The sequence below is a fragment of the Nothobranchius furzeri genome, chromosome 15, assembly GCF_043380555.1.
Source record: "Nothobranchius furzeri strain GRZ-AD chromosome 15, NfurGRZ-RIMD1, whole genome shotgun sequence".
In the NCBI taxonomy this organism is placed as follows: Eukaryota; Metazoa; Chordata; class Actinopteri; order Cyprinodontiformes; family Nothobranchiidae; genus Nothobranchius; species Nothobranchius furzeri.
The window spans coordinates 27089627-27100475 of record NC_091755.1 but is presented as its reverse complement, the minus strand read 5'-3'; positions in this window follow the sequence as shown (position 1 = coordinate 27100475).

The window sequence follows — 10849 nt, the reverse complement described above, 5'->3', positions numbered from 1 at the left end:
TGTGTCTCCGGTCCTTGAGCGTCCCAATATTCCTTTGCAATGTGCTGTGCCTCCGGCTGCACCAGCAGAAATGAGTTTCAGCTCCGTGGACCCCTCTCCACCTCCCTCCCCAGCTGTCTCCTCCTCCTCCCAGGTCAACCAGCCTGTGCTCTGGGACTGAGGGTGGAGCCAGGAGTGGAGGGAGGATGTTACACATACCTATGAAGTGTGTGTGTGTGTGTGACACACCACAGGGGAAGACAATCCTCCTTCCTCCCACGTTAATAATTTGTGTCCTGTGTAAGTCATCAGTGCACGCCGCTTGTGTTTTGATTCTAAGCTTGCTCCTTTTGTCTCCATTGTTTCTGGACGACGGAAGCTGAAGCGCTTGTCTTGCAGCTGCTGAGGAATGCCAAACGGCTGAGTCAGCCAGGGTCACGCCCTTGATGTACACATTGACGTTTACACAAAATAAAATAAAAAAATGCTGTTTCAGAGTTTCAGTATTCTCTCTCACACTCATGCACGTGATTGTAGGGAAGCGGTGTAAGGAAGCATTCACAGGTGTGCACACAGAGAGGGAATTCATGAATCCATGTCCATCTGCAGACACAGAAGTGCTTGTGCACACTGAACGGGAAAAAAGAAGGCAGCGTAACTACATTTATTTTGACAAGTAAGGAAAACAGTAGCATGCAAAAAGCTTAAGTTATTTATTTACTTCCAATGCAACACACTTCAGAATCCAGAAAATGGTCTTGATTGGTAATTCCTCACACCCTTCTGAAGGTGTAGACGGACTTTGGTTTCTTTTTCGCTCATTTTCAGTTTGACATCAAAACATTTTCTAAGTCTCTATTTTCTTTGTTACCTTTTAACTCTGACATATCATTAACTGAGACATAAAGCTGCTGAACTGAGTAAATGAACCTGTTTTGAGTTTAAATATAACAGACGACTTCAATAATATGTTATATATGAGATTTTTTGCCATTTTTTACCAGCACCCTGTCACAAAAACAAGATTTAATCTCATTTCTTTATTAAAATTAATAGAACAATACCAGTTTGGTTATTTTAAACCTTTACACAACATTGTATGTGCATATTGTTATCAATGAAACTGAAAGTACAGGCATGACACGTGATTCTCCAGAAGCAGTAGACATGTTTTCTGTCTGTAAAACCTGAACATGCAGCCAAGACAGATTTGATTATCAAACGATTTTAAAGAATCTGACCTTTTCCCTTTGCTACTCCAACCAGATTCACAGGAGATGTTTCCTTCAGATTTCATCCTCAGCCGAGAAGTTTGGACCACGCACGAGATCCCGGAGAGCCGCTTTAGTGATATTATCTGATCTCAGAGGACGTTTTGTTGCAGAGCAGCAACATTAATCCACTTTTCTTGTTTAAATGCCAAACCAGCCAACTAATGAGTAAAGAGGACACAAGGAGAGTTTTTGTGGGCCACAAATCAAATGTCTGTAAAATGAAAATTTCATTTAAGCTGCCTGTAATTTTTAAGATCAAGATTACATAACCTTGAAGAAAAAGAGAGATGTTTTCTGAGTATCTGTTTCCATGTTACACTGTGACTGTCAATCGTCAGGTGGAACATCTTTAATCCAGTATGTTCAGCTGCACGGCTGCACTTGAGTTGAAAAGCGGGACTTAAAATATCTTTTCCTTTGGGAGTTCTGGCTGGTCATTCTCCCACATGTTGGGGCTTATTTTCAGCTCTTCTTTCAGCAGAAAAAAACTGAAAAAAAATCAAAAAACAAAAGCGACAGCTGTTTCTCTCTGAGACAGGGTCTCACCAGCTATGATCTTGCTCCAGCTCCTCTCTGGGACCTCTTTGTTTGCACAGAAGTGTTGACAAGCACAAGGAATCTTGAGCTAGAGTCGTACCACTCAGCCTCTTGGTCAGTCAAGCCAGGGGCCCTCGTCATGCAGAGAGAAGGTCGATCAGAAGATTCTGAAAAGAGGAATAAAGAAATGGGAAAAAGCGATTAATCACACTTTAGTCTAAAGTTTTTGGCTTTGTTTTCCACTTTGACGCAGCTACTAACAGAGAATAAGGAGTTTAAAATAAATGTTCTCTCAGTTTGCTCAACACCTGGCTGCAACGCTGGAAAAGAGAAGTTAAAGGATATCTGAGAGAATCATTAACTGTCAGACAACCTATAAATACCAGAGACAGATGAAGAATTGTATTTTATGTAGATCCACAATAACTAGAAAAGGCTCCTTCCACAAGATGCTGCAAGCGTGAATCACTTGTAAACGTGAATCTGACCTACATTCCACGTCTGCTTCAGGCTTCCAATTCCCTCTCTCGTGCAGAGCCATCAAGATGGGAAAAAATAGGCAATGTATACATGCTTTTATTAAGAGTGTGTGTCACTTATTTGTTGGTCAAGCATCCTTTTACAGCTTTTATTTTTAACCCCACAAAAAGGGGGAAAAACTCACAAGCAGATTTCTCTAAGACAGCTTCGTTTCTTTACACAATGGTCGCTTAGTTAGGTAAAACCACAGAGATGTATGCTGCCAATCTTCCTAACAGGAAGTGATTGAAGGCCTGTCATTCACTTAAGGAATGCATATCACTCACCCCCTATTATGACAGACTTAAAATGACATCTTATAAAGGAAGTTAAGGAGTTATAATAATTGTTGGTTAGATATTGGAAAAAACATCACATACAATAATTTAGTGGGGTTGTGATTGACACAGCTAGCATCTATTGTCAGAGTCAATTTAAACTCTGTATCTGTAAAATCAATGATCAAAAGTGTTCAGATGAAGGCAACTGGACTTCTTTGGTTTCTTGAGGATGTTATGCTCCTCATTTGAGGAGCTTTTTCATTTCTGACTGGAATATGGGAGAGTTTAGCTTACAAACTGTAGCTGTCTGTTGTTGCTCAATGAGCTGAAACTACTTGTGAATACTCATTCTCCATACCCCCTGAGGAGTTGTTGATGTCGTTAGGTCCTATTGTGTTTGAATGCTTGTTTTGATTAGATGCAGGAAGGTGTGACCTAGACTGAAACTGTTTTGGAACTAGGTTTAAAATGACTCTAAGAACCCAGCAAACATTTGATCGTTTGATGGTCGTTGAAGCAACATCAGTCCAAGACGTCCTGTCACGGTGGACAAATAGTTCTAAAATGAAAGCTGAAACAACATCTTTTCTGGCCATGAATTCAACGTCTATTGGCACTTCTCATTTGAAAGTTTAATGGCCATCAGCGGACATCGTATCTGTAAAAAGAAAACACCAATCGACATCTAAGTCAGAATCTCATACATTTTGGTTTTTCTCATCTTGGTATGAAGTAGGCAGTAGCACCAAGGGTCTTACCTGAGGACCCACACTGGATGTTGGTACAGTATTTGCCCCAGCCTGGATTCATAATCTAGGTCCCTTGCGTGTAAGTCGGGTGCCTTACTAGTTGAGCTATCCTTTTGACTTTTGAAAATCGAAAAATACACTTTTTATGATGATGTTGACCAATGGGAGAGAACTTGACTCACTCAGGGCGCAGCAGCACGATAACTCCTCTGACTTTTGATGCAATGATAAAAAATGAAATTTTTACAGAAAATTTGTATTTTAGTAAAATTGGCATAATTCAAAACCCAGCAAATATTTGGGCATTTGATGATGTTTGATGAATGTTGAAACGTCAGTCCAATCCGTGGATGTTGAAATTTCAACCATGACGGGACGCATTTAAAATACAAACCATTTTATAAGATGAACAGTTTTTAAATAGTTTTAAAATTAAAGTTGTAACCCCAGATAACTGTAGACATGTACAAATGTATTGGAATGGATTTTTAGGAAATGTTCTGTTACATATGTTTTACCAATTTAAGCCATCCTACCCCGATCATTTTTGGCCAGGAATACGACATTGTCATCAAACCAATGTTTGCTGGGAACTTAATTCCAAAACGGATTCAGTCTACGTCACATACACTTTCTAACACAATAGGACATAACGACATCAATGACTCCTTGTGTGTATGTGTGTGTGTGTGTGTGTGTGGGGGGGGGGGGGATATTCATAGGTTGTTTCAAATAGACAGCTACAGTTTACAAGCTTGACTCTCTCCTATTCCAGTCAGAATTGACAAAGCTCCTTGGATGAGAAGCAAAACGTCTTCAAGAAGCCAAAGAAGTCAGGTTGCCTTCATTTGAGCCCTTTGGATAACCATCACGTGGATGACTGAGAACCTTCACCTGCATGTAAAATCGATAAAATTTCAGCCATTTAAAATTTTTTTATTAGCTTTGGAAGCCATCTTGAATGGGTTTGATTACAAATGTTAATCAGCTGATGGCGCTTTCTGAGAATTTGATTATAATCCGTCCAGTCGTTCATGAGATATTTGTGAACAGATAAAATCACACAGGTAGAAACTTTATTGCTGGATTATTGTTTTTCGGGTGGCGGCCAATTAAAAATAAATCTGAAACTTCTGAATCTAGAAAACAAAGCAATCTTAGCTTCTGTTTCTGGGGGATTGAACAAGGTGAACATGTCCTTTCAGTCTCAGTTACATTTCCATAAATGACACTTTGGCAGGACGTGATGCTGCTGTTCTGTCGGCTTCAAGGTGATCTCTGTGCACAAATGTTCTCCTACACGGAAAAAAATAACAAGTGCAGACATGACAAATGTTTTGTTCCCACATCAAAGGAGTCAAATGATAGACCGTGACATGATCTTTTTATAAAATTAGGGAAGGAAAGGTGAGTTCATTTGTCACATATGTATACGGTCACAGCTGGGCAGCCACAGACATGTTTCATACCATCATTAACTCTGTGTGCTCTGTCACGCTAATAGCCACTGCAGACGCAGATGAATTTGCTGAATGGCTGTTCTGTGACTCTCACTGACAAGCAGGATGTAAATGAGAGCTTCTGAAGATGAATCTGAGCAAGCAGCGTGCAGAGACATGGCTGCTGCGCAGGGAAAGTCGGTCATGACTGATTTTCTTAAATTAAAATAGTTCTATGCTCAATAAAATATATGTTCATCAAGGTCTTTGCACTTAATCTCACTCACATCAGACAATCTCAGCATATTTATTCTTGTCAGTTTCAGTACCTTCCAGAATGAGTCCTGTTAGGGTTCTGTCACTTTAAGAATACAAGCTGGAGCTGGACATGCCCACCCCTCTTCCGCCTGAGGACTTTTGGAATGGCATAATAATTCCTAAAATCAAATACTCTGAAAAAAATGAATAGACTGGGTTTATTTTATTTATTTATTTATTTATTTATTTATTACATATGGAGTGTTTATAGGGAGCCTAACCCCTCCTTTCCACCGGAGCCGTGACGGAGGTGTCAGCAGCACGTTACTGCAGCAGCACGTCATAGCTGCTGATAGGAACCGCTGTGGTCAACAGAACCTTTTCCACCGGAGCCGTCAGCAGCACGAGTCGGCCGCGTCTCAGGAGCAGCATGTCGTGGCCTTTACGCGCCAGTTCTATTTTCTACGCACTACGCCTCTGAAACAGGTCAAGTTCGACATTTTTGGGGAAGGAAAGGCAGGAAATCGGACGCGGAAACGGAGCAAAGCTTCCCGAGGTTTTCAGAATAAAGAAACATACTGCCTTCCGGTTGCTTTACTTTAAAAAAAAGGTTATAAAATAATATAAAATAAAATGGACAGAACATAAAACACAAACCTTTTGGAACATTGTAGATTTCTCCCGCTTGTTGTTGTGTTTACAGACGAAGTCACGCATGATTTTGCTAATGTCGCGTGACTTCGTGCTCGGTCGGTGACAGCTGCTCCCCTGCTGCTTCGCGTCTCGTGGGAAGGGCCAAGCAGCAGCTTACGCGAGCAAGACGTGCTGCTGCAGTAACGTGCTGCTGACGGCTCCGGTAGAAAGGAGGGGTAAGTCTCCTCCTTTCCGGTCAACTAATGGGTCCCCACAAATACAAAAATATGAATGCAAGTCAATGAGCCTAAATGAGCTATTTTCTAATCCGTTTTGCCTTAAGCCCTGGATTACACATATGCTGTACTTCAATTTAAATGAAAAGCAATGATGTATCATGTATTTGAGACTTTTCAGCTTGTAAAAGTTTGTGATTAGCTTGACTACAAATCAGACGTTGGTACGTCGCATATATGATGTCATCACATAATGTCTTCTTCCCTAGTGTAGCTGCTACTCACTACATGGCCAGATTTATGGTGGTTCTTTCCTCCTGAAGGACGGATTTGATGTTTGCTGAACTGTCAGCCATTTTTCCTTTTTTCTCCATGTCTGGTTTGATGATGTCACTTTGGCGATGCGCATTTGTAGTTCTGGACACATTTTCACGTAAAACCTAAAATAATGTTTCTCCCCATTCGAAAATAAGCACTTTCTTGGCATCAAAATGCATCTTTAAAATTTACAGACATCATATGTGAAATCTCTGCACATAACAAGCGGAATTAGAAAACAGCAGAGATGGGAATTGTAGCATCAATAAGTTTTCTCCATGTCGTGTTTTTGTTCTACTCAGCAACTGACCCAGGTGCATTCACTGTGCTGATTGAAATCAGCTGGTTTCATTGCCGAGCTGAAATAAATCATGGCATGGAGAGGACTTGTTGATGCCACAATTCCCCATCTCTGGAAAAGTAATGTTTTTAGCTCCATTGACTTGCATTCATTTTTTCGTTCTTTCGGGGACCAATGGTCCGGAAGTAGATGGGCGTGACTTAGGCTCCCATAGAGGTAGAGACCCACATGGCAACACAAATGGAGGTAAAAGGTGAGTTTTGTATATGTCCCCTTTAATAAACAGAGGGACTACTTTCTCCTCCAGCAGTCCATTTAATCCTCATAGTTTAGAAAATATGTTACTTGTCCAGCTCTACTATTTAAACCAATAAGTTACATTAATTGATGATTTGTTGTAAACTTTTGGCTCTTTTTGAAGAGAAAAAAGATCACCTTTGAGAAATACAGACAAGAATAAAATACTACCTGTGTGTTTGTGGAAAGCCCATTTGAAGCCAAGAAATGTTACGTGACAAATTTGGTTTTAGTGTTTTATGATATATTTTTAAAATAATTCTTCCCTACTAATAAAAACTTCCCAACTGGCTGAAATGGAAACCCAAAGTATGACCAAGCTTTATAGTCGAAGTGATGTTCAACTTGACACATTTTTACAGTTTTTCCTCCTTTTTTCTTTGTGCTTAAACTAAAAATTAGACACAGTAAAGTGAAAATTCCCTATATTTTTTCATTATTTCATATTCTGGCCTTTTGGAAGGTTCATTCCAACATTTATTCATTCAGCTGTTGAAGATGAAGGAAAATGTTCTTTTTTTTCTGACATTTTCAAAGAGGTTATATGTGTGGTCGCAGCTGAATTATACTCTTAACCTTTTTACAGTTACACAGGTGGTATATGCAGAAAAAAATTCTGCAAAAATGTGCTTATTTCAGAGGAAGCACCATGCCACCACATTTAGACAATCATAAATTGTTTTTGGAAATTAGTTGTTTTTTGTTGTTCATTTTATGCAAATTTGAAAAAGTTTTACATCACTGTCATTTTTGCAAATCATGACTTTTATTTAAGCATAATTTGCTCTTAACTAAATTACTGGTGCATAACCATGATGACCATGATGATAGAATGGTGATTTTTGGCCTTGATTGCACTCAGACTGGTTGTCAGCTCATCAGCTATGTAGGTAAACTCCGTTTAGCCAAACATAGGCCATTCAAAACCTAAGGCGATGCTTATCTATAACTTTCATACTGACACTCTCTTCAGAATTGCCAGCAAATCACCACTTAAAGAATCTTTCAGTATGCTAGGATTGAGTTATTCATTAGATTTTAGGGGCGGTCTGTGTATGCACAAGTAGACCTCCTCTGCATTTTGATGCATTTGTTATGTGACTGAAGAGATTTCAAAACTTGTTTATTCTCATCTTTTTTTTCTTATTCTGGTCCTCTGTTCTTCAAACCCTGTCATTTTATCAGCCTGCTGCTACTCTCAAAACCATCTTATTGGCTGGCAGTGATGGATTATCTGTGTGCAAGGCAAACATACAAAAGGCTCAGATAAGTGCAGAAAAACAAAGCAATACGTTGACTGATAAAAGCAGAACAAGGACAAAACACATGCACACAAAAAATGACCAAAAATACCAAGAGAATCAATGAAGAACAGGATGGTTTAAACAACTATGACTGCAACATATTTGTGATTTAACTCAGCATAAGGATGCTTTTGAAATATAGTGATGGATGATGCAGTTAGGAGTGTGGCATTTAAACAAGGGCAGGCTGCAACAAAAACACACGATAAAAACTCTATTAAAGGTGTTTTTTTCTTATTTATTCACTTGTTTCCTCTTTAAATGATTTATTCTCCCTGATTGCAATAGGAAAAGATGGATGAATGGTAGATCTCAGGATCCTATTGAGAACTAAACAATCAACACACAAACACACAAAAAAAAAGTCTAGAGGATAGAAGCCAAATAAGAACAGAGTAAATTAGGGAAGAGGTAAAACTATCTGTCAATGTTCAGAGAAAATACGAGAACACGAGTGACATCACAGCTGAATAAAGGAGGAGAGTGTGATGGTCCAGAAAAAACAGCCTGTAAGCACAACGTGATGGTTGTGGGCAGCAGTGTGGCCTGTGTTTACACAGAGTGTGTACATAAAGAAGCAGCGGCGTGTTTCCGTGCAAATGAGAGTTTGTTTACTGGAGTGTTGAGTGTGAGGAGTGAGAATACAGATGTGGATGCAGATGTGGTGTCTTACGCTCTGTGAGACGAGAAAAGACAGAGATTTGGGATAAGAACACACTTCAACAATCCACTTTTCCAACATCCGCCAGCACCCTACCCAAATGCACCACAAATCACAGTCTCAAGTGTGTGTTTGTGTGTGTTATGCACATTATTGATACATGAACACATCATTTGTTATAGGCCTAAAATAAACCTGACTGACTGTTTGTTGGTAAGTATTTTTGTTGGATTTGTCATCTGGTGGAAAAATCAGCTGAAACTGAAAAAGCATCGTGAAGGTTTCTATTGTTTTTACAATGTTGTAAAAGAAGATGCAGGCACAGAGGAGAAGACTGTTGGCAGGTATGTGCACATTTCTGAGTTTAAATAAAAACAGAATTGAATGCATGACATAATCTTTATGTTTCATGGTATAAAACTGAGGATAAAAACTCATATTTATACCTATTTCTTTTATTTTAATGAGATTGTGTTTGCATGAGTTTTTTGGACGGTGGTTTACAACTTTGGTAGCTGAAAGTGGTTTGATTACAGCTGGCTTCACTACAAACTTGTTGGTTTAACGTTTGAACTGACTTGCCAGCTGCTGGATGTGTTTGTAAACACCAGATCCGAGCAGAACACCCACCATTTGTGTGTGAACTCATGGAAGTAAAAATCATTTGAAATTCAGAAGAAAGCTAAAAAATAGGGATAGAAATCACATTTCTGATCTAAGAAATCATAAACTGTAAAAAATGTTTGCCAATAAACAATTGTAATAAAAACAAACACATTATGGTTTGTACACTGCAAAAACATACAGTAGATAAAAAGTAAACGTACATATAATAATTATTACTTTTATCATCAATATGAAGATTATGTGAAAAAAAAACCAATAGATTTTACCTAAAAAATACATAATTTCTTGTTTACTTGTTCAGGGCAAATGATCAAATATGGCAGCTTTGATTTTCACACTATAATTTCACCAACTTCATTGACTTTAACATTTAGAACGTATTTATTCCTATTTAGCACAAATTGTCAATCTTGTAATGTAAAAGTTGCTATTTTTAGAGATCTGGCTGTAAACGTGAGAAGAGACCTGGCTACAAGAAGGCAGTTTTCTGGTTCTGCAGACACTCCAATGACATGCCACAGGCCCGCACCGATTGGTCGAATGGTGCCATGGCGCAAACTGTGACTAGCTTGATCTCTGTTGATTGGTTGAGTGACACTCTAAGAGTCCATGAAAAGGCGCACTAACATCATTTTACGATGAGAAGTGTCTGAATATAGACACTACCCCCATGAATTTGGTGCTTCTGTCATCTGGAGTGGATTAAATGCCAGAGAAAGTCAGGAATTCAACTCTTAAATTTTCAGAATATATTCCCCTTCAGTAGTTTAATTAATTGTAATAATAACTTTATATTCACATTTCTAGAAATGCACCAAAAATCAGTAGATGATTGGAATCGGCCAGGATTCGGCATGATCAAAAACTGAAAATTCTGATTATTTTTCCAGGCTCGTCAAGGCATCACTGGTATCAGCAGTCTTTAAAAATTCCAACTTTTTTACTGGTTCATGAAGCAATAACTGTGTGCTGTATCACTAGATAATCCAGAATTATCATTTTCTCTCAATCATTTTTAAGTTTTCTGTTAATTCTGCTTCTTTGAGACAAATCAGAATTGGTCCATATCCTGTTCCAGTGGGTCAGTTGTACACGAATCAGAAATTAGTTTCATCTCAAAACCAGAATCAGTGCATCTCTATTTACCTCTAAATGATGTAATGCATAAACTTTTCCATCAGTCTGGGTCGAATTATTATTTTACCATGAAGTCAAAATCTGAGTTAATGCTAATGCATAAAACAAAATCAGCTTTATCTGTGCTGAAGTTGGTTATGCATCCATTAGCTTGATGCTTTTGCATTGTTCCCATTTTGTTTTGAAAATAGAATTTCATTACATAACAAACCAAAAACCAGCTGTTCTTTAATCTCGCCATCCTGCTCAGCTTCGGCGTCGCCTGTCGTCTAGTTGAAGACCTTCTTGTTGGTATTGGA